This window comes from Vanessa tameamea, chromosome 24, assembly GCF_037043105.1.
Source record: "Vanessa tameamea isolate UH-Manoa-2023 chromosome 24, ilVanTame1 primary haplotype, whole genome shotgun sequence".
NCBI classification, from domain to species: Eukaryota; Metazoa; Arthropoda; class Insecta; order Lepidoptera; family Nymphalidae; genus Vanessa; species Vanessa tameamea.
Genome location: NC_087332.1, coordinates 2,523,967 through 2,549,215, shown reverse-complemented (window position 1 = coordinate 2,549,215; position 25,249 = coordinate 2,523,967). Strand labels below are relative to the sequence as shown.

General features: G+C 33.9%; 1 protein-coding gene across 6 annotated transcripts in view; it reads right to left on the bottom strand.

Annotated features, from left to right (window-relative positions):
- The window catches only part of LOC113398119 (C-terminal-binding protein), an 83,345-nt gene that overhangs the window by 39,479 nt on the left and 18,617 nt on the right, over nt 1-25,249 (bottom strand). For 4 of the 6 annotated variants that reach the window (XM_064218804.1, XM_064218809.1, XM_064218803.1 and 1 more), the window contains one exon: nt 16,458-16,493. The gene's annotated coding sequence lies outside the window, so the exon portion shown is untranslated. Of the gene's footprint in view, nt 1-16,457; nt 16,494-22,458; nt 23,021-25,249 lie in introns of those variants that run through there. The other 2 variants (XM_064218807.1, XM_064218806.1) reach the window with 2 other exon arrangements.

Genomic DNA, 25,249 nt, shown 5'->3' with positions numbered 1-25,249 from the left:
ACAGAGAAACTCAAAATCACAAACTTGTACTTCATTACGATAGAAGTATGTATATGTGAACATGTTTTAATTGCAAAAATAAATTTAATGAAATCAAAAAAATATACATCTTTATGCATTTTTAAAGGATTAAAAACTTAACCTAAAAACGAGATAGGAACCGACCGTCGCGTTGTCGAGTGCAGCTTAAAAAAAAGTCGACCGTGTACTTGTTAGAAGAACGGAAATGTATAGTTACACACACGTTGCATCCTTTCGACATTGCAATAGAAGTCATAATTCAACATATACTACGGGGTGTGTATAGCTCTTAAGGGGTTACCATGGCTTTCGTATTAGGAAAAATAAAGAAATATTTTTATAATTAATCGTGCATGTGCAATAATAAAAACTATGCACTATTGAAATTTAATACTAAAGAAATGAAACTTATACTTTCTATTGGACTCGCGAATGATTGAATGGTTAATCCACTAATATAAGCTAAAGAACGCAGAAATTATTTGTTTTTTTTTATTCTTAGACATTATATAGATATACAATGTATTTAAAAATATATAAAACGTTAACAAATAACTTTTACCCACTTCAAATGAGACTAACTATTTGAATCTAATGTAATCGAAATAAAACTTACGACTTCAAAACCCAATTTTCATACACAAAACTAAAGTTGCAAATATGGAATATATTATTTTCGAAGGCCCTCTTTCGGTTAGCTGAAGGACGATGTCCGAATAAAATAAAACTGTTGGTTAGTTGATAGTAGTAGCACAGAAAACAGAAAGTACGGTAAAATGTCTGTCGCGCAAGTGGGGCAGGGCGGAGAGGCGGCGTTCGATCGCGGGGACGCGCTCGGGTCGTTCACCCGCGCCGACCGGACCGGCCGCGACGCGAGCTAGCGTTTGTACGGGCTGAGACGAGAACGATTACGATTATATTTGACAATTTCATTTGAAAGCTATGCGAATATTTTAAAAGTTTTTAATTACGAATTATAAAATAACGATCTAAAATATACTCACTATATTTGTTATTTTAAAAATTAAATATATATATTTTTTAAACTAAATAGAAACTTAAAACGTTTATTACTAAGCAGTACCTTCATAAAGTAAAGTAAGTACTTTCATTCGTGTCTTATTTTAAAACCAAACAAGGGACGAGGTTGTGACATATCCGACAGAAATTATCTAAAAATATCTTTGAGATATAGCCAAGACAGATCGCATACAGATAATAATTAAAGAAAATAATCTTGTAGCAACTATTATATTACTTAATATATTCAACAATAATTATTCTACAAATATAATTTCCACTTATATATCGATACAACTGACTTGTTTATATTATAACATAAATTGACGTTTTGTAGTTAAGCTGTAACATAAAATAAAACCATTGTCGGTGTATTTACAACGAATGATACCCAATCGTATCCGTCGCGTGACAACAAAGTGAAAGCATTTCCAAGTTTTAACACGCTTGCTACTTTGTGAACCGTAAGCTTTTCGAAGATGGCCGCTGGTGTCGTTTGACAGATCAATAACTTGCTTAAACCCGATAGATGGTCATGTGCTCGGACGATGAAACTGTATAAATATATGGCCTTTGTCATTTATTAAGCTCCGACCATTGGACCAGAAAAGCATTATGTGTAAGGGTGACATAAAAACCAACATTTGTATAACCTTTACTTGAAATCCATTCATCAAAGTATTTATTATATTTTTTTAAGCATTTTTAAATAAAAACATAATATGTATTAAACTTAAACTAACATTTTTAGCCTTTCAATAATTAATCGTTAAAATGCATAGGTTTTTCTTTAACTTGAAACTCGAGTAATGTCAATATTATCAACAATATATAATAAAAGTTACGCAAAAGTATAATGACAATAAATTACTTTCGACGATTGTAATAAAACACTTTCGAATACATTGAGAGGAAAGCGCTACTCAACAATTCCGTATCGAAGTCAAACTTTTATTCATGGTGGCACGCGAAACGACGCCAACAAAACTACGCTGTCAGCGTTTCCACAAAGACGCTTCCGAACAATGAACGAATTGGAAAGACAAACCCATCTCAACAAAGCTCTGGCTACTATCTTGAAATTTAAAACTTTAACTTTAAAATTTTGTTGAAACATGGTCAAACCATTTCGGAGTTCATTTCAAATTATTAAATTATGAATTATGGAATTTTTTAATTGGCTAATTCGAAATTAGAATTAGGTAGATAAAATATCGTTTAATAAACTTTTACTTTTTATAATTTAAACGCAAATTAATAATATCTATTAAATATTTGTAACACTTCCGAAGCTTCTTAACAATGTCGGCCCGGAATGTGAATTCTAGGAATTTTACGTATAATTTAGAAGTAATAATGTTAAAGATACAGTCATAATCATTAATTACAGGCACTTTCAAAAGTGACGATACAATTTTCTAAACGTTTAGACCTGTCGCTGTCGTGGTTTGGAATGAAGCATTTACAGTCAATATGACGCCAACTTATGCTAGGTGCGTTCGTCGGTTTATTTGGTGCCGGACTATAAAACCAACAAAAAACATTGTAGCTTTACTGTGTAACGACACAACATCACGCGACAAAAGACTTAACGCTGGTGCCATTTGTCGTGAGTTGAACACTTCTCACGCTTGTTCACACTTCGACTTAGTTCTTTTCACACACATATTTTATTCTTTCGGAATGTGCGAATGAAATATGCAACGAGATAATACATAAGGTTTTGTTTACCTAAACTTACTCAACTCAATGCTCTAAAAAAACATATTTAATTTGATTTCATATACAGTACGCAATTAGTAATGGCATTTATGTGTGCAACGGTTCCAAAAGAGATTAAAGCGTAATCTACAGCTCGGGCAATTTTTGTCGATAAGCCATTTCGTCGCGAGATCATTCGACACCCTAATAGCTTAGTCAGCTAGCGACGAGCGGGTGAACGTGAAACGAGTTGTGGTCCCCATGCCCCCTTGCAGTGATAAAGGAATCTAACCGGTTCGTGGAAGGGAAACTTGCCAATGCGGGGTAATAGCTGAGTCGAATGTATTTTTAACATTAAAATTGCGCTTTGAAAAATGTTTGTATTATCTCTTCACTGTTTATTTCATGTTTTCACTTACATATTATTTTCCTTCTTTTTGTTTCAAGTCATTTAGCAAATAACATAAAAAAAAAATTACGAATATTTGAAGCTCGTCATTGATTTTTTATTTTATTGCTGTGCAACAAAAATAAACTTAAAAAGGCGTTTATATATATAATACACTCGATCAGCCTTGTATCCAGCTGAGTATGAGGCTACAGTATCGCTTACTCGACGGCTCGATTGTTCGGTTAAGCGATCTAGCTAAGCCGGAAGAGCTTGTCTTGTCTTTGCTATTGATTATTACTTTTATTTGCATATACCACCGTCGTATCGCTCAGCACTTCAAAGTTAGACTGTACTCATCACAAAATAAGGAATGCTTGAATAGTTTTTAACATTTTGATTATGTTAGAATGTAACTAAGGTCATAAATAGGATGTGCCTATTATATTATTATAGTTGAAACGTCAGTCTCAAAAAAAAACGCCGTAAAGTTAATGGAAATTTAATCAGACTAGTGTCATAATTTTTAAATCGTACATGTTATAAATTTGTGAATCAACGTTTCATCAACGTCAACGTTCAATGATCCAGTATATTATCGCCCTGCAAACACACACGAAAGTATACTTTAATTCTGAATCCTCACATTACAAGATCTAATTAAATGTTAGAGCTGTAATGTTAGTTTAATTTTCAGTTTGTAGTTCGTTAATTAAACTTGCAAATAAAGAATTGTCATTGTCCAATACAAATTAACGATAAAGTTTTTACATAAAAATACACAAATATCAGTACTAACTGTAGGCTCAACGGTGAATTTAACATGACACAGCAATATATATGATGATGGAACAAATTTTATTACCGTTCGACGAGACACGAGACTTAACACGACGTAAAATAACTTACTTACGCGGTACGTTTACTGAATAATTTGATCTGTAGATGTACTATTGGTAGAGGAATACGAAACCTAATTTTATATTTGCATAAAAAAACACACATACCTAAACGAATAAAGTCAATGACGATTATATTAGGACTACATTATATATATATTTTCAAATAACGCCATAGTCTTTATTGTAAAGTCTTTAAAGAAATTTGAAATCTATTTCGGTAGTTTCTTGAGTGAACATTTGTTTAAAATAAACAACGTTTTTTTTTTGTTTACAAAAGCAGACGATCTTTTTTTATTGATCTATTTCTATCGTTGGCGTTGAACGCAATACAATTGTCAGATGATACAACAGATACATACAACGGATGCGCGATTTTAAAGTGCTAATTAAGCGCTGTCTATACGTGTTCAGTAACATTCGTCTTAGGCATTCACACATCTCGCATTGTTGTTGCGAAGGAAAGGTTCAAAGTCCGCACGGGTCACGCACACGTGGAAAAACGTAGGTATCTATGTATAGTTCGATGCGATTATCACGCACACACGTAATTATAACGTCGTTTTCACACTATTGAATAGGCGTGCTATTGTAGTAATAGAACGATTGGTTCGCTTTGTGTGCCGGTTCTTGTTCAAAAAATTCTTACATGTATTAAAAGTAGAAAAAAAACCTGCCAAATGGAATTAGTAATTGGTATTAAATTTAATCGATAATCGGTAATTAAATTAATCGCAATAAACGAAAACCAATTCATTTGTTAATTTGTTAATATTAAAACAAATATTGCGTAAAGGCCATTAAATCTGACATTGAACTGAAAAATTTAAACATTTTACTGAGCAATTAACGTAATAATTACGTAAAATTCATTCACTTTTAAATTAATAAAAATGTATAAAATTTAATATGTTGAGATGATATCGTCTTTAAGCACTAAGTAGTCCCTTGTTACTACCAACTCGTGCCAATGAGATACAAGATTGAAAGTAGTTATAGCAATTTTTTCTTCGGTAATTGAATACTGCACATTCTCAATGCCAGCGTTCGGAGAGCGGCTATATCGGCGTATTGTTACCGAGTATTATGGGAAACGGGTCACGGGCCAACAGGGGTCGGAAATATAGGGACATCGAAATCGATTTCTATAATATGTAATATACTTCTCTGTAGGCGTTGAATTTAAATGGATGGTACTGTTTTACAACATTCTTACCCCTAGTTTTTTTTAAAGAGCTTATTTATACCTTGAATGTTTGTGAGAATTTCAAGACTTCCATTACGATTTAAAAGAAATCATTCCGCGTTAGATAGCCCGTTTATTGAGGTAGGGTGGTAGGCTATAAAACTTGTCGTTACGATCCAAAGGCGCAGAGCAGTAACCATAAAAGTCAACCATTCTGGTAAACTGTAGGCAACTACTCATATATTGTTTGAGACACAAGCACCTCTTGTATAAAATAAAACATTAAATATTATCAATAACTAGCATAAACTAGATATTTTCTTGAACAATAAACTACCTCGATGTATTTAATGAGTACAATATTGGCATCATAAGACTACTACATCAATAGCAATGTGCGAAAGCGATTTCCATATAAATAAAATACCCGAAGAGTCGACTGTTTCTAAAAAACCGTTAAAAAGATAACGCAATGTGGTTAAAAGTAAAAAAACAATATCGCTTAACCAGACAAACAGTTATGAATTTACAAGCTTACGTGAAAATTCTGCATCTTGTGCAGCAGCTGTCACAACGAATATGTAGTTAGAATTCCCAAGCCACTCGGCTCAGGGTTTATAAAACCTTTATATATTCAAACTCGTATGCGGACACTCAAGGCTCCAACTTTCAGCTGAAAGTACGTTGCAGAGGTTAATGCTATGAAGTTTCGAATGTGTGCGATCAGAAAATGGTTATTTTAATATTTTATTAAAACACTTCCTTTTACCTGATTCACATCGCGTCGATCTAGCACTTTATACTTCACCCTCCAAGGAAAAACAATTTTAGACGTTAAACGAAACGGAAGCGTTTGCAATATGATTATTATTATTATAAACTATTCTGGATACACTTATGTGATTTAACAACGAATGCTCGTCAATTGTCACGTTTCGATTTTGTGATTACGAAAACGATGCGTCGCGATTTAATCTACATTAAGTCTTAAGATTTAAACATACACAAAAAATGCCGTGAAGTATAAAATATAATTAAATGATATTATGTACACAACGAGTTGAAAATTCCTCGTTAACCGTATATTTTTACAATATAAAACCAATTTATATGTTTTATTGCCCAAAGAGAAATTTAACGGGGACACCTGAAAGCGTTCCGACCACCATTCCAGAGGTAACGTGCCTTGAATATTATATCGTGGGTATCTTTACTTGAAAAACCCGTGGATACTTAATTAACGTATATTTAAACTCAATAACCATATTACTTACATTTTAAAACGTTGTTATTATTCAGAATCGTTCGACTTAATTTGATTGGAGATTTTAAAAACGATTTTATATTTAAAGTAAAAAACCTGTAAATTTCCCACGGCTGGGCTAAGGAAACTTCCTGAAAGGGAGAGGAGGCTCTCGGTCATGTTCATTAACTACTCAATAGAGATTAAATATTCGGAACATGCTTTCATCTCTCTCAAACTAAGCATTTTGCCATAGACATATAAAAAAGTATTTAAAATTTGAATAATTTATTAAAGGTAGTGTTAAATTAAATATATTATAAGTGAGAATGATAAGATGTTATATACTAATTAAACCTATTATATAACTATCTGAATTTGACCTTAGCCTAGCTGGCTAAGTGCGAAGCAACGTAGCCGCTTAGCCGCAGATTTATAGCCACTACGTGCACTTGAATTAGCATAAAGGCTGTGCGGAACAACGAGCATTATTTTGAACGCGTGCCTCGTCGTTTATTTCTTTGTTGAATTTTATGATTTGTCGAGTAAATTTTTTGACAAATTTCAAGATGTATAATGCTTATTTATATGTATATAATATGAAATTAAATGTACTTTCCTCCATTATATATTTGCTATTGGTAATAAACATTTTAGTATCATTTATAGATATTATTGGAGCTGAGATATTTTTTTATAAAATTGGTAGCCTACCAATGTAACTAAGACGTTATGTCCCTAGGCCCTATAGTTACAATGGCTCATTCACCCTTCAACCCGGTACATAACAATACTAAGTATTACTACTTGGAGGTAGAATGTATTATGAGATGGTGGTGCGGGGTACATACCCAGGCGGGCTTCCACAGAGCCACCACCAAGTATAAGAGATGGCCCTGTGAAATTAACAACTGGAACTTACCCCGAAGTTAGGGGCATAAATACAGAGGATTTTACAAACGAAGCATACCCAAATCTATTTCTTATCGAAAAATAATTATAAAACAGTTATAGAAAGTTATTATTACTTCTCGTTAAACGCTTTAAAACAGATTATTCTATTTATATATGCATCAAATTGATCTGCTATAAAACTAAGATTATTTTAATGAGACTCGAATTAATTAGTTATATGAACACTGATAAGCTATAATTGATTCGATGTTTTTATAGGGCTAGTTTGATAGTTCTGTAATAATAATAATTATAGGTGGACAAAAAAAAACTGTCATTTTTAAAATCGTAACGGTTACCAGTAGTAAAGAGTCGAGATGGCCCAGTGGTTAGAACGGGTGCACCTTAACCGATGATTGCGGGTTCAAACCCAGGCAAGCACCACTGAATTTTCATGAACTAAATTTGTGTTTATAATTCATCTCGTGCTCGGCGGTGAAAGAAAATATCGTGAGGAAACCTGCATGTGTCTTATTTCAACGAAATTCTGCCACATGTGTATCCACCAACTAACCCGCTTTGGAGCAGCGGGGTAGAATATGCTCCAAACCTTCTCCTCAAAGAGAGAGGAGGCCTTAGCCTAGCAGTGGGAAATTTACAGGCTGTTAATGTTAAGCGACCAGTAAAAAATAAGTTCATTGGAAACTTAACTTTGTGTAATAATTAATAAAACGTTCGTCAAAATTTAGTCTATGTAAAATAATATATGAATTTGAAAAAATGTAGAGATTTTCGGATATTAATACATATTGACTTCTAATTATAATCCAAAATTAAATTATTTTCGATGAGATAACAATTTTTATAAGTGTAGCCAACATAGCGGTTTGTAGTTTAGATAGATATTATATTTAATGTGGGCGATACACATTAGTGTCACTAAGTTGAATTAATTAAATCTTGCAGGTTCGTTGAATTTTAAAATATATATATATATGTATGTGTATGAATCGTCATAAATTACATCTCTGAATCTTCAAACACACATTAAAACTATTAAAGATAAATTCACTTACTTTCATAAAGAATACTTAACGTATTTTGCTAATATAAGAACAAATATACTTAATACTTAAACAAACGGATAAAGTTAGGTAAGATAAAGTTTTACTACGCTCAGATTATGATAAATTAGTTACTAACTGCCACATTCGCTGACATTTAACGGTGACTTAGGCGCTCTTCAGTACCTATACCATATACGTAGGTACATTAACTTATATACTTCATAAGTGTTGAAGCGTGTACAGAGTTTTTACTCTTACTAAAAAATATGCAAATAAAATATATAGTATATGCAAAATATAAGATAAATTTCAGTTGATTTTCGCAAACAATTCAAACTCGCTTTTGTTACCCTGGCCGCCATTTTACCTTTTTTTTATTTATCCCGATATCGAACGCTAGACATTTTTTGTACACTTTTGTTTCAACGCTGCCACTGGGAAACGTCTATTTAAATTGTAAACACGGTGCGGGATTTAAAATAGTATTATATAACGACGGGCACGGTTCTATTAAACGTTTGTTATGAAATATTCAAAGATCCAACGACGAGACGTTTATTTTTGAGTGATATTGAAAATTTCAATGTTTAATTGAGTTTTAAGATTGATTGTAGATGGCCCAGTGGTTTAAAGTGATCTGGTGTTGTTTTATTGTAGTAATTCTGACAATTCGCTAATCTGCCGTATTAGTTTCTAACGTTGAACGTCTAAACACTTATATTGTTATATGTAATAATTAGAAAAACTTACTGTATACATACTTTAACTAAATTATGAAGTGCTTTGCCAAATTTTCTGTGTCTATCAGTTCGGGCATGATTGAGTACGAACCGTCCAATACGCACACTTTATTTATATCTATCTATCTCTACATATGAAAATCAGTGTTTATATACTTGTCACCCATTTATTTCTTCAAAGTGTAACCGATTATAATGAATTTAATAAGTTTTTCAGCGTAAAACCGAGAAGATTCTTAGTCTAAGAGCAAGATTGTTTTCTTCGTTTGTCTGTCCTACAGTAGAAAGTTTGACATAAATCATCATCTATTCATACGAAGCCAATATGTGCAGCTAGTTTAGAATATTAATTATAAAAAGTTGGTTTTAACGCATCTTATTTCTAAAATAAACACACATCCTCACGGTAAAGCGAAATAATTATATTGTCAGACATAAATAAAATAAATAAAAGCGACTATTGGATAATTCGCGGAACGTGACGCACGTTTTGCAAATCATCTGTCAAACCGTTACGTTGGGCAACGCTACACTTCAACTGTCATCTCAACGCACGATTTTGATATTTATTGCAATGTATTTACGGGCTCTAATTGCTAGGTAGCAAGGAATTTGTTAAATAATTTGAATAGCTGAAACGCAGCAACGAAACGAATAATATTTGCTTTGCTCTAACATTAGACTATGGGTGAGCATGAATAAGTATCCTTTTAAGTTACATTATGAATTTAACCAGCAATAATATTTTCTTACCCATATGTTAAAAGATTACACATACAATTACAAAAAGTAATATAACCGCTAGAGTACTTATTACTTTTCGCCAACAATAAACATATTTCCTTATATGTCTAACTACATATATTCTTATCGCAATACGACTGAAATGGGTAGAGAGCTTCGAGCTTTTTCGTTTCCAAAGATGTGAACATATCCTAAGCGAGAGTTTCTAACTAAACAACTTAGTGCGTAAACAATTTTCTACTTTCAGTCAATGTTATAAAGTTCAAAACTTCGGATTTTCTTCAATGACTAAGGCCACCAGCGATGCCTCCAGCATTTTCCTGTTTACCGTATCGCTCTCAATACGAAGGGCCGGCAGGGTTGGCAAGTGTTAAAAACTTCGTGGTTATCCTCATCGTGATGACGTAATTTATATTTCCTGTCTGTTTTTTTAATGTGTTTTTTCTTCTTCAAATAAACTCGATCACATATACTTTTTCGTTATATCGCAGCCCTAGTGGCGTTAGTAACACAAAACCGCGTGAAGTCGGGTATTTACTAGAGGCATATCTTGCCTCGTGTTTGCGTTTTATTCATTGGTTTGAATAAACAATGAGCTACAGTCGTAATTTGCTAAATATTTGCTTATATGAAGAGGTAAGACATTAATAAAGAAATACGTCATTAATTTTTTTTCTTTTTACCGAAGATCGAACATAATTAATATTATGTCCATTTTAGAAAGTTTTAATGAAATCAATCAAATGTTTTCACTTAAATACAACTGATAATAAATCGATTTTTAAAATAGGAATTCTCGTAACCTGTCATAACAGTGGAGAAGTTTTTGTAATGCTAAAAAACTAGAAAAACTATAACTCGCAAAAGATACATCGGATTTCACAGGTTTAGTATATAATACTGGTTGTCGCCCGCGTCTTCGCGTTTTAGTGGTTGGTCGTCAAGTATGAGGCAAGCTTGCTTCATCAAATTCGGTTTAGTTATTTTGTCCTTGAAAGCGCGAACGACAGACAAAGTTACTTATATATAGTTACTTTCACATTTATAAAATTAGTATAGATTAGAGATTTAGATTTTCGCAGTTTCAACCGTTTTCAATTTAGACTAATTACACTAGGCAACACTGAAAATTTCCCGGGAAAAATTCACAGCGTATTTTATAGATAATCAGGCATCTAATATTAGAAAAATAATAATTTATTTCAATCACGTATAGAATAGGAGATTTCTAAATTTCTTTTTGAATCACTTTTTTTATCAATTTAGGAGGGTAGTTCTAAATTTTTGTTACATACGATCAAAATAATATTTTGTAGTGTCAGTATACATTTAGTTCTTTCACCACGTCTCGCTTTTGTGTTAATTGTCTGGATTTATTCTGTCTTATTTGCGGTTTATAATCTCCAAAGAGTCAAAAATAACGCCTTTGATTACCAAGTGTTATCATGCATATTTTGGTTTAGACATTTACAACCAAGACAAATATCGGTTACCACATATGTGTTGTTACTCATGCCACAAGAATTTGATGAACTGGCTAAATGGGAAAACAACAAAAATGTCTTTTCGTCAACCTATGGCTTGGTGAGAACCTAAGGATCATGTGAGTAACTGTTATTTTTGTGTAATGGATGTCAAAGGTTTTTCTAAGAAATCTAAGCACACAGTAAATTACGCAGAGGTTTCTTCCGTAACAAAACCAATACCACATTCGAAAGATCTTCCAGTACTTAAACCACCAAATCACGTCGAACACTCAAGTACTACTTCAGTTTCTGATGATAAAGGTGAGGACTTCCAAGTGGCAAGTACATCTAAATCACCTCATTTGATAAGCCAATCTGAGCTCGAAGACCTTGTTAGACACTTGCCTAAGGAAATATCTGAACTATTGGGTTCAAGATTAAAGCAATGGAATCTTCTGCAACCTAACGTCTGCGTAGTGCAACTTTTTCGGAAATAAGCGATCGCCTCAGTTTGAAAGCCTTATAAATCAAATGTTAGATGCTTATAAAAAAATGGGTTGCAATATGTCATTAAAGATGCACTTTCTGCACTCGCATCTAGATTTTTTTAAAGAAAATCTAGGTGCAGTGAGCGATGAGCACGGTGAGCGCTTCCACCAAGATTTTGCTTCAATAGAAAAGCGTTATCAGGGGAAATGAACCACTGCAATGCTTGTAGACTACTGTTGGTTTTTGATTAGAGAGACACCAACCTCTTCTTACAACAGACAGGTCAAAAGGACAAAAAATGGTTTATTTTTGATGTCTCAATAGCACATTTACTTGAAATTAATTACATAAACTTGTTTAAATTTAAAATAAATTTCTCTTTAAAGTTATACGTGACTGAGATGTTTTATTTCCTGTTCTAAGTTTTCTATAGCATGGTGGTTCAGAATCACACAATCAGATCTCTGGGAAAAAATAAAAGTTTTTGTTGCCTAGTGTTATGTGTCAAGCGTCAAATTCATGTTCTAGAACATTATGAGATTGAAGCTCGAATGTAGTCACATATAACACAAATAATAATAAAAAATATTTGTACTGCTTTGGATGGCTGCTTTTTAATTATCAAAATACAATGAATTATGAGTCATATACCTACTCGATAGCCATAGGAAAAACATTTTTTTACAATAGACAAAACTAATGAAGTATTCATTAGTTTTGTCTGCCTGCTAATACATATTTCAGCTCAAATATAAAGTAATGCCACAAATAAAAAAGTACGCAACAATTTTCCTGTGTGCTCTGTACAACAAACACGACATTCTTGCGTCATGTTTATGTAAACGTCTCGATTCATACCTAATCTCGTTAGGTACATATCGATTATTATATATTTCATATCACATGAGTATATTGTTTTTAAAATATTGACTTTCTCCTTTATATTTCCAATTAAAATAAAAAAAAGGTTATAATTAAAAATAAAAAATACTGAGTTCTTTAATTGATTCATCAAAAAGTTTTAATCATAAGTAAAAAGTAAAACGCAGTTAATTTGGTAGGTACCTACTAAGGAATCAATATAACATCTGAGGGTGTTTGACAAATACATTCGATTCGAGTAGAAGCGATTTCCATCGCCTTTATTTCGTAAATCTATGACCAAGTGACATATCGAATACCTTCTCTTTTTTTTCGAACAGATTCGTCAATCAATGTATAATTATACAGACTTACTTCTTACAAATCGAGGGTCATTTTCGCCGACATAATAAAAATTTTATGCAAAATTTAATATATAGATAATAATATAACATAACAATATATATATATAGGCGTCATATATTTTCCTTAATATGAATATCAAAACAACTATAAAAGATTATTCCAACATTCTAGTAATAATAAGACAATCAAAATTTACACTAAATAAAAAAAAAAGATAATAATACGTAGCCGACGCCATAGCGAGACGACAAAGATTACACAATCGGGCGTAAATAAAAGCCTAACCCGTATATGTATGTACGTAATTATGATAATTTGATGGATTCATCGTTAATGGCGTATTTGAAAACCACCTGAGAGTTTTTAGTTTCATTTAAAAACCAAATAATTTATCTAAGACTTTCCATTATTTCTTAAATGACAAGCCGCTATAAGGCCGCAGACCTGTAGGCCTGAGTTCAAACCTTGGGTCGGAATAATGAATTAATTGAGTTTAACTGACAAGAAATACTGAATAACAGGCCAGAGTCTGAAAGTTGACAATTAGAATAAGTTTGTAGAATTTAACTCCGCCCACTGTGCCGATTCATGAGCATCAATACTAAAATTAACAGTCAAATATATAACGTTGGAATTTATATGAGTAAACGCACTGATCTCGGTAAGTACAGTTCCGATTTTTTATTTAGTTCTTTGCCTTAGAACGTTCGTTTATTGAGGAAGGTTATACATGGGAATTGAACGAAATGGTTATTACATAACACTGCAACCTTCAGGAGCGGTGCAATACCCATAAATTTCAAGCAAACTGTATCAACTGTACAGTCATACATAATCCAAATTAAATACGAGTGAACCAGTCGTGCGCTGCAAAGTATTATAAAACTTGACGAAATAACAGTAGCAATATTAGAAGCGACTCTGCAATAAACATTGCAACATACCAAAATTTATGCAAATTACTGTTATTAACTACCAAAAATCATCATCAGTTAATCGCTGGGCTAATGATGAATAACCAGTATGACTACACAATACACACACCTGTCTCGTACACACAGACGCACCACAGACACCGGCCTTGTTCAGCGTTATCGGCTCTCGCATACCAATACCTAGCGACTCTTGTTTCTTGCGAAAGGCTGAACAGTTTAAGCTTACTTTACACTGGCGATACACATGCAAATTTAAATGCAAAAAATATATAAGTCTATCTTATTTTATTACGTGTATCTTTATTTAATATTCAAACAATTGTTTGGATTTTTGACATAAATTAGAACAAAATCATAACTATTCTAGAAAATTCATAAGTAATTTCATGACTTATCCCAGAAAGCTAAGTATATGCAAATTTACTAAAATAAAACTGACTTTGAAATTTAGGCACCGACATTTATGAATACCAATCGTAAGTACAAGCTTATATGAGTTTATAGAATTGTGATTTCCGAATCGTATTCCCAACTCTTTACGATCGCAACCATCGTAAATTTCATGTCAAGAAATTGACCTTCATTCCTTATCTTTTAAAATAACATTTACCAAATAACATGGAACGGACCGAATAAGTTCCAAAGCATTAATCTTTATTCTAGACCGAACTATTGTCGACTATCAGTAGCTATAAAAGGACGTAATAGAGACCCGAAGAGTCCTTGCATAAATTGGAGCGTATTTGTTAGAGATTGATGGCGAGGGTGCTAATGGACGCTGGTCACAATAATTGAGGCGGGTCAATTCAAACGAACGAGTGACAATCGACGCAATTGCAATCACCGCGGCTGCCTTTGATATAAATTCAGAGAGCGATTGGAAAAAACTAGAAAAAATCATCTAACAAGGCCTTCCATATCAAATTATATACACAATACATATTTCTATATAGTGTTAAAAATACAGTGAACTTTACGCATTCATCTTTACGTTACTTTACCAAAATATCTGTTTCAAAATAGTCTTTCTTTTTTTAACACGAACATGATCTTTTATTCATAAAATATTTATTGCGTTTGAAATATATTTTTTTATAATTAAAGTATGGTTGGAACATGAAAACAACATGAGATGGCAGCAATCGATATACGTCAATTTCGGTATTCATGTATCGAATTCATGGTTAAGTAAGTGTATTTGGGGCCTTACATTCTCGCTATTAGCGAGTCGGCGGGCGTCGCCGGAGATCACGTAGGGGACCGGTCGTGAGAGTCTGCCCGCCCGCCTGTGTTAAATTACCGCCATTCGAGTCCGTCGAGCGTGCTCGTAAAAATGTGCAACCTAACGGAAAAAGTACTATATAGCACCGTAAGCTGAAAAACGCTTATCTACATTTTACAGCTGCCGTTTTTGGACACATTTCAATTTTTATGTTCGGTGGACGAGTCATAAATATGTCTGGTATAACGTTAAAGTCTACTCAGTGACTGCAGTTGATGCACTGACTATCAAATACTAATGAACATTTTGTAAAAATAATATCAAATATCGTTCATATAAATAAACCTATAAGTGTTAAATTTACTAGAATACATGAATGTTGGTATATTTCATACATCATACGTAAATGAATGAGTCTTCAAGTATTCACGACCGCCGGTAAAATTTCCAACATAGCGAACGTTCCAAGTAATTATAACCGACATTTAGAGTGCATTATATATATATTTCCATGATACGGCAAGTCGCGTTTACCCCGTAACATACTTATGCAAGTATATACTGGGCACTCATTCAAACTGCAGCATGCCATTTCGTCTCAAGATGCGGTTAGCGGCGCGGGGGGAGGGCCGCCCGGCAACTGCGCCATAACTCGCCGCGCACGTACGGCCAGACAATCGCAATTATTATTAACAGATATACGTTTAATGATCGTGTGTTCAAACGATCCGATATGATCACAGCGACTGAGTCGTGCAATTCTAGCATTTACTTCGTCGGTATGTTCGTGTTAGAATCGTTTATGGTGCTAGAATGTATCGAGGGTGGGAATTAGTTGAAAGATGGAGTGGAGAGGCGAGGCGAGGGGTGTTGGGAGGGGTATTCTTGCGGAGAGTTGGTCGGAGTGATGATTTGTAGTGCGGTTAACGTTCATCTAGCGAACTGTCGAGGCACGGAACATAACTCATTCTAACAAAGACGGATCGTAGAGTCTAACGATATGTGGACAATGGCTATTCCGTCGAGTTGACGCGGTGGGAAGACTAGTTGATATTAAAGTCAATGCTCTATAAAACGTCACAAGTTTCAGATCGCACTTTTTCACTCATTAATAAAATGTGTAAGAACTAGTAAAATTGTAACATCAGCCATTTACATTAATTAACTTCACTAAATATATCTTATAATCAATGAATACATAAAATCGTAACTTACTGTGTTGTCCGAACTGTCTTCTGTCCCAACTTGAACCTAAAACAAATAAAAACATTAAATTACTAATGCCATAAATATGTTACCGAGATGGTATATTAAACTTACGTTCTTAAAAATATTATTAATAGTCATGGTTATACTTTTAATTACAATTCGTTTTTATAAATTAATTTTACAACTTCCTTGTATAATACAAGTTATCACATGCAGAACCGTCTCAAGATGTGCTGGGGCCCTTGGGCACCCATGAATTTGGGGCCCTATTGCTGTATATTTTTTAGTTTAATTTGGTAAATTGTTGGTTTTTCGGGGCCCTTTCAGGATGGGGGCCCTGGGCACGTGCCCCATGTGACCCATTGTAAAGACGGTAATCACATCACATGCAGTTTAGACTTCGCTTAGATATAAGGTTGAACCAGACCTGCTAAATATATTTAAAAAAAAACAAATTCGTTACAAAGTGAAAAAAGGAACCAAAAATGATATTTCGTATTTATATGAAGTATTAAAAAGCTGAAGAGTTTGTTTGTTTGTTTGATTGAACGCGCTATTCGCGCAACAACGACCTGCCCTATTTGAGAGAAACTTTAATGTATATTTAACTTACATATTTAAAAAGGTTAGACTATATAATATCTCGCAACGACCCACAAGGGTGGAGCATTAACGTTTAACTCGGGAACCACGCGAGTCGTAAGTCATACATAAAAAAAATTAAATAGTTTGATTTTAAGATTCTTGCAAGTGAATTTTTAAACATAACGTAAAACATATATACAATTCTTTCAACGAATTTATCACGCTGGAGATGTGGTCCACCGTAAAAATCGATTGATTGCTAGCCATTCCAACAATCGCATGTTCTATACAAAACAACGAGTTTGACGAGTTCATTCGACAATAGCGAGCATTGCCTTCACATACCTAGTTGCAGAGTTATACACTTACCTATGTAGGTGTGGTTAGTGAGACGTCAAAGTGAATAACTACTCGATTGAATTTCAGATACATTGAACTCGAAGTTACTGTCAATTAAATTTTATAGTTACATGAAATTTTTATTTATTAACTTTTCAATACAAATTAATAAACAAAAATAATCAGATTATGTCCATTGTGAATAGGTACGTATTTTAATGGCCTACGTGATTTTGTCTATTATTATAGTTGGTAAACGAAAACAGATTCAGATACATATATAAATTATTATTAAATAGTTTTCATGTCTTTCGTCTAAGAAACGAGGCCACCTGGACCCGTTTACAACTAGGTCTAAGTTGACAAAAGATGCAAAAGTGCCTCAAACGGATGTTCTTTTGTATACGTCAATAATACGGTCCGATATCGAGTAGGGCGTTGGTAGGTAGGAATGAAATGGACAACGCGCATAAAAAATCAATAAAAGCCGGGCTCGGCCTTCGTGGAGGTCGAGTGACGCTCGGATCAGCCCGTCACATTACAAGACTAAGATGGCGGCGCTTAATTTCTTTTTAATGAAATATTATCAGTGACGATTATATTTCAGACCGAACATAATTACAACATATTTTAGAAAGTTTACAAAACTTACATAAAGTTATTTTAGGATAGTAATAATAAGTTTAACTTTTATGAATTTAATTTTATATAATAAAAAAAAAACAAGTCATTTAATTTTCGAGACATAAACGGTAGTTTTGTGTGACAAGCATCTATTCTATATCAACGTCATGGTGACGATACAAAAATTATATCTTAGTAAAAACAAAAAAAAATTAATCGTTTTCATGATAATTGCTTAGAACAAATCTTCAAAGAAATAAAGTTTTTCTAACAGTTTCAACATACAAGTCTAAAAATACATCTAATCACTATTTATCACTCGGTGTCGAAGAAAATATTAGTGATAAGAGAAATATATAACACAACTATATAAGAATACCTTGGCTTCGTATCAAAGAGTTAACGCCGTTTCATTCAGTGCCAAGAGCAATATTTTTAGATGGGCTGTGACATGGCAAATTTCGGTGCGCGTAATAACTATATTGGTATTTATGTTGTACGTGAAAAAGTCCACGCAGACATTCCTAAGTATTATTAGAAAATTAATATCCAATATTATAGTTAAGTATATTCTTATGTCTGTTGTAATGAAATTACTACTAGTTGATGAAAGAGATACAATTTTAATACTTTTTGGTAAAAAAATCTTTTAAAAAAAATATGTATCTTAAATTTTTTGTTCGCGTAAGGGTGAGACGCTTTATTTAATAAAATACAATACCTAATATAATAATTATTTCATAATAAAATGCCATCGCAACACACCCGAGCTACGACATTATTGATTCTCGTCATGTCACTCGTCATCTAACTTATTCAAGTCCATTTAGTAATTGATGTTCTTTGTTTCGTTACTCGAAACCATTATGGATTTCTTTCGAAAGTTTGATTTGAAAAGTTTTTAATAAATTATATCATCGATAATATTTATATAATATACTACATTTACGTTTCTGCTTGGATATTTTACACCCAATACTTCTCGACGAATTTAAATTGACGAAACGACAAAAGAAAAAGAAGCAAACGACAGATATATGATGATATCAGACAAGTGACAGGAGTGACGTGGAACATATTAGCTCGAGAAAGACGAATGGAGAAGCTTAGAGGAGGCCTTTATCGAATAGCAAACAAACCTGCAGAAAACAAGCCAGGAGCAAATACAAATAACGAACATTCTTTTGTTCCGAATAAAAGAATACTCAAAAAATAATCGAATTTTAGTATTAAAATTAAAAAAATGTTTTATAATAAAAACCAGTTACTATTTTAACAATAAATTATGATTCGCCTACAGAAGGTTTCTTACATACACTAATTGTAAGATAAGAAATTACATAGGTCATTTCATATCTATAGAATGATATTAAAGACAAAACTGTACAATTTATCTTGTTAAAGAAAATGACGTCATTAATAAATTTATATAACAAAAAAGAATAGACAGACTAGAGATTTTCTAAATATCATCAACCTTTATAATCGCAACAGCAAAATGTCCATTAACGAGTAACCAGACGTTATTTATACGGCCTGCCGAGCCAGGGCGGCATACATTAAAACCGGTATAGCGGCACACATAGGCACCAGCCTAGAAAATACACGCAGCGCGGCTCAGGGATCAAAGAAAGTTGTAGTGCCGTAGGTCGAACTGAGTTTACAATGCTCGACTGTGCGGACACGAACGGAATAGAAAGCTGGAAAATATAATACAATTGACTATCGCTTGCTCGGAGTCATTATGTGAAAACGAGAATCGCTGAGTTGGAACCAAAATGATTCAAGGTTTACTTAGTAAATAGATTAAAAATCTTTTTGAGGAGAAGATTTGTACCTTGGAATATGGAACATTTGGATTTTTTCTTTCTCCATCGAGCCCGATACGAAAAATAAACGCAAATTACACACATAAAAATTCAGAGGCCAGGATTCGATCCCGCAACCACGAATTCACGTGTTCTTACTTCCTACAGAGGAATCTCAGCTCGACTATTTAGTAAATATATAGAGTAATATACGCGTTCATTTGAAACTAACGGAGGCGATGATGAATGGATTATTTTATGGTCTCGCTGGTAATCGTTCAATGAAATGGTTTTTCTCGCTCAATAAGTCACCGCATACATGCACCAGTGCCAATTATTATCAATCGATATTTTACGTACTGTCACCAGTTTTTATGATACCAAGACAAATATTATTGAAAACAATGTCAGTAGTATAATAAAATATGTTTTTTTTTTTAAAAAACTTTTACACTGTAAATGTTTTTTTTTAAATATCAGGTTTTATTATGATTCCCAACTATGTAATCCTTTAATTTATTCAGTAGTACATAAAACTTATATATTTTTTGTACTTATTTTATATAAAGATAAATAAATTACATCTCAGAAGCTCGAAGCTAGCTAATTTGTTTTATTGTTTACATCTATTTAAAATGTACATTGCAAGCATTAACTATGTAAAATTAAGACAAGAAATTTCTTAGGAAGACCCCATCAACTCGACAATTTTCATAATTTTACGAGTGATTCAGAACAATTATAGAAACATAAATCTATTCCTACATAAGTTTGTTTACAATTTTGCCGGTGACATGTCTTTTAGTGCCTTCCAAATTTAAATACATAGAGTACATTGTATTATTTTTATTTATATATGTGCTAATGACAGACATGCGTTAAAATTACTCGTTAAATGTTTTTATAAAAAACGATCCAATTCGCGCGTCACCTACTTTCATGGTATATCAGAATCCTTCACGCACGTGCCCAACACCAACTATATAGGTAATGCAGAATATATTCTTTATTTATATATAAATTCATCGTACATAGTATTGTTATTTTGCGTCATCATTGCTGCGATATCAAATATCACAATGGTCTAGAAACACGACACAATTTCCCGATCGCACGCAAATCACAATCGGAGCTATCAACGTTTCACTAGTGTGACATCATTAGTGAAACATTTCCACTTGATTATATTATAACCACGTACGTATATTGTAATAACTCTCACGTTTTGATATGCGCCGGCAGCGACATTCGTAACGAAACGTAAGCGCTTAGCTGCATGTGAACAGCGTTAAACTTGATATAACACGAATCGTCTGCAGTTTTAAATTATGCAATTTCCTCGTGCATTGCCTCCTACGTGTACTTTTAGTTTCATAATTAACATGAACGGAAATCTGAATGTGTTGAAGTTGCTAGCGCTGAGAAAACATTTAAGATAAATTTAAGTTTTCTTTGCGTTAAATTAATAATTATTGTTATTATACTAGCTATTCGAATCTTCAAACGGGTAGAGTAAGGGTCAACATTAAAAGGGTGTATATGAAGGAAAATTATGAAAAGAAATATATTGTTCTTTATTGGGCTTAGAATCTTCGCGGACATACGCAAAACACCTCACCAAAGCTTCATCATAATTCGATGAATGGTTAAGGAAAGCATTGGGGACAGTGATGCAGATATTTATTTATATTTATATAGATGAAGTAAACATTCAAGCAATTCATGATTACATTATGTTATTACATAAAATATACTTGACGTATGAACTGTTTTTGCAGTGCCCAAGTATTTAGTTTAATTTGACAACAGGCTTTCCGGTTTATAGCAACTTAACTCGTATATACACGTGTAGAATTATCATTATATTTGAATGTTTCCTTAATAATCTTATTCTTCTGATAATAGTTTGAAAAAAAAAACTTTTATACAGAATAAATTATTTTAATTTTCCACGACTACGTAATGTCATATTTTCGTGAACGATAAACAAATTCAAAGCTATAAATATAAAACATTCAAGTCCACTTTTTCCCTTAAAAAAATTACGTAACGGGGCTTTATCTCATCTGCGTACAAGCTTCAAAACTTCGGCCTGAAGATTGTAAACCCAATTAATGTTCTCAACTCAAGATAAACTTTTGAAATAGCAGAGATAGCTCCGCATATAAATACATATAACTTCGTAGTAAAACCGCATAAATAAACATGAGAAATGTTTACAGTTGCCAACACAGAAACACCTTGTACTGGCGAGAGTAGGTACTTCAAACGGCAACTCCGCGCACGATCTCAAAAGTTTAATCAAAGAAGTTTACAACTTAAGACTGACCGCGCTTAGTTATACATATACCGTTATAACTTCGAATAATAATTCGACAACATAAAGTGCACAAAAGTTCGAAACAAATAGCAATTTCGTGCATGGGTGTTATAATATAACGACGCCATGAAATCAGGTTAATCAGAAAATAAACATAGTACTGCGGCCACGTGAAGCGAGTCGATAGCGCATGGCGTCGCGTCACAAGGTCACTGAACGCGTATACCTAGGAGAACCCTCGCATACTTCACCTGTTTATCGTGCTGGCACTCGGTAAACAGGCACCGTGCTATTGTTTACGATACTAGCGAAGTTTACTCGACAAACGTACCTGATAAGTCCTTCGTTGTATTCGAACGATCCGTTCACAATGGCTCGCAGGTATATTCACTGATATCACAATGAAACATCGTTTCAAACAATAAGCACAATTGTAGAACGCTTTGCAATAGGCGTGTGCGACGGGTTCGGTCGCGAGGCGAGTTTATCTATGATGACAGTGAGCGAACGCCGGTCGCCTCGAATAACAATAAAGAGGCGGCTAATTATTATTATTACTGTTCGCGCGGTCGCACCGGCTCGGGCGTAGATAGGTGGCGTAATCGCTGAATTCCATATAATCGCGGCGCACTCACACACGCGCGTCCCCGCCACGTGTGATGACGTCGCCGGCTAGGCGCAGGTAAGTGTGGTGCGGAGCGCGTTGGCGGGTAGGCGCACGTATTGATCTTGCGATAAATTCGACACGGCGAGCGGTGAATGCACCGCTGGCGGCGGTCGCCTTTCACGCCGACGAAAACGCAATTTATGAACACCGCAAACAGCACTGCGAAATTGAACCGGCGCAGCGATAGTTATTCACGAGTCGAACGCTTTCGGTCGGCAATGTATAGGCGTATGAAAGCGCGCGGGCGCAACGACACGCGAACGCCGAACCTTCTCGAATACCGCCGAGATAACACACGTGTTTATTTATTAACGGCGAGAATTGCGCAACAATGTATTGATAAGAACGTTTGCTTTACATTAACATGTAATATTAAAGCGAAGGTGATTAATAGTTGGACATGGACAGTGTCTATCCGTTTAACTGCATAAGTAAAAGTTTTAACAAAGGTTTTTTTTTAATACAGATTACAGACATTAATGCGATTATTTGGTTTTGTGGAGCTTAAGTAATAATAGAATATCACAAGGGTAAGCCGACTACTCAGCAGCACAAAGACAATCAATATTACGAGCACAATGACTCACTAAGTCGCCTACAAAGCAATAAAAACGAGCGGATACGTCTCGCTACTTCTATTGAAGCGAGTATGGTCTGACTTGTCTAAATTAGTTCATCTGTCAGCGAAGGCAACTATTGTCTTAATATGGACATATATCAACTGTTCGATGCGACGCGACGCATAATCAAGAACATAATTAAAAACGAGTATTGCTAATTAGCAAAAACAGCTAAAGAGGAGTTGATATAATATAGAATTTATCAAACAGTACAAATGAAGCAGAACGGACCGAAATGAAAGCCGAAATAGTTTTTTGCGATTCGCCGAGCGGCCAGTTCGAGTCCGGAAATCGAAGTGGTCCTAAAATGACAACGGCGTATTAACCGAAGCGTGGCGCAAAAACGTCCGCGCCGACCGAACGACCAGACCGTCCAATGCTAGTGCGCTTTAGCAAAAAGTGAATAATGACGGACGTCGGCCGCCTCGACATCGCACAATTGCGCTATTTCGAGACACGTTTTCCTGCTAGCAATAATACCTATTAATAATAACAGACGCTAGTCGTCCTGTACTCGAACACAAAGACACCGATTGTCGAGCGCAAACGGCATAAACAACGATCATCGGATAGCTCCGAGCTGTTACTATGAGTATGATGAAAAAGTAACACGTGGCGCGCTACGAAGCGTACAAGGTGAACGGCTTCGCGAATAATAATGCCCAAGAGAATCGTATGCAAATCGTTACAATGAAATATACGATTGGTAAGAATTGTGTTCGGAATATTAATCCCGTTTTAGCGGCGGCGATTGTCATTAGTATATCACTCTTAAACTAGCTAAATTATACTATTTAATTTAACTGATTTTTATAAGAATTGTGACTTATCTTATATTTCAGTAGTATAAAGTAGCAAGAAAACATACATGACTAAATAACATGCAAATATCCTTAAATATACGTATTTAACTAGATTAATTAGTCAAAGTAGTACTCGTATTTTTTCTCAAAACAAGTAAACTTCGGTTCTAAGTATACCGGATCGATTGTTCACAAGAAGTATGGAAGTTGGTGTAGATGTTACTTTAAGTTGGGAAGTTTGTTCGAGTCGGCGATGGGGAGCAGCGAGCAGTGAAATATAGTTCAAAGTTGAGGGAGGCAGTTGCGATGCGCCGTCATTGTGCAGCTCGACCGATCGAACTTGGCAAACAAACGTGATGCAATGGTTTTATAAGTTTTAGATAGTTTTTTAAAACTTTGGAAACAAAACAGACATTTTATGAATTTCACTAACAAATCAATACTTGCATTATAAGATAGCAAAACACGGTCATATCCGTCGAATATTAATTCAAGTTTATACTATTTATATGTTATAATGCATACTATGACTCCTTTAATAATTAATCGAAGGAGCAACATGCTTATGCAAAACATACATTGATCTATTTTACGAATGTCTGTCGAATCTTTAGATGGAGACTATTCATAGTATCTAGTTCTATGGAGTTAATCATAGTAATTGGACGCATATTTATCATACTGTAAAAAATGACCTTAAACCTTAGATAAAATAGAATATTTATTCCAGAAAGCAAATGAATTCCGAATGCACCATGTCAGAAAATTCAAATCTGTTAAAACAACACAATGTGTAAATCAGGAGTAGGTAGTATTTTTTTTACAATGACAAACAAAAAGAGTATTTGTTCAATAAATACATACAAAATTATAATACATATTATATTAATATTACAATACATTGCAATGGAATCTTTTACTTTACACCGATATTAAATTTTTTACTATCTAAAATATATAACTTTATTTTATTTTATCACTATGCTAAATGAATATGCGTGAAATAGTAATTTCGACTATACGATCGTGGTC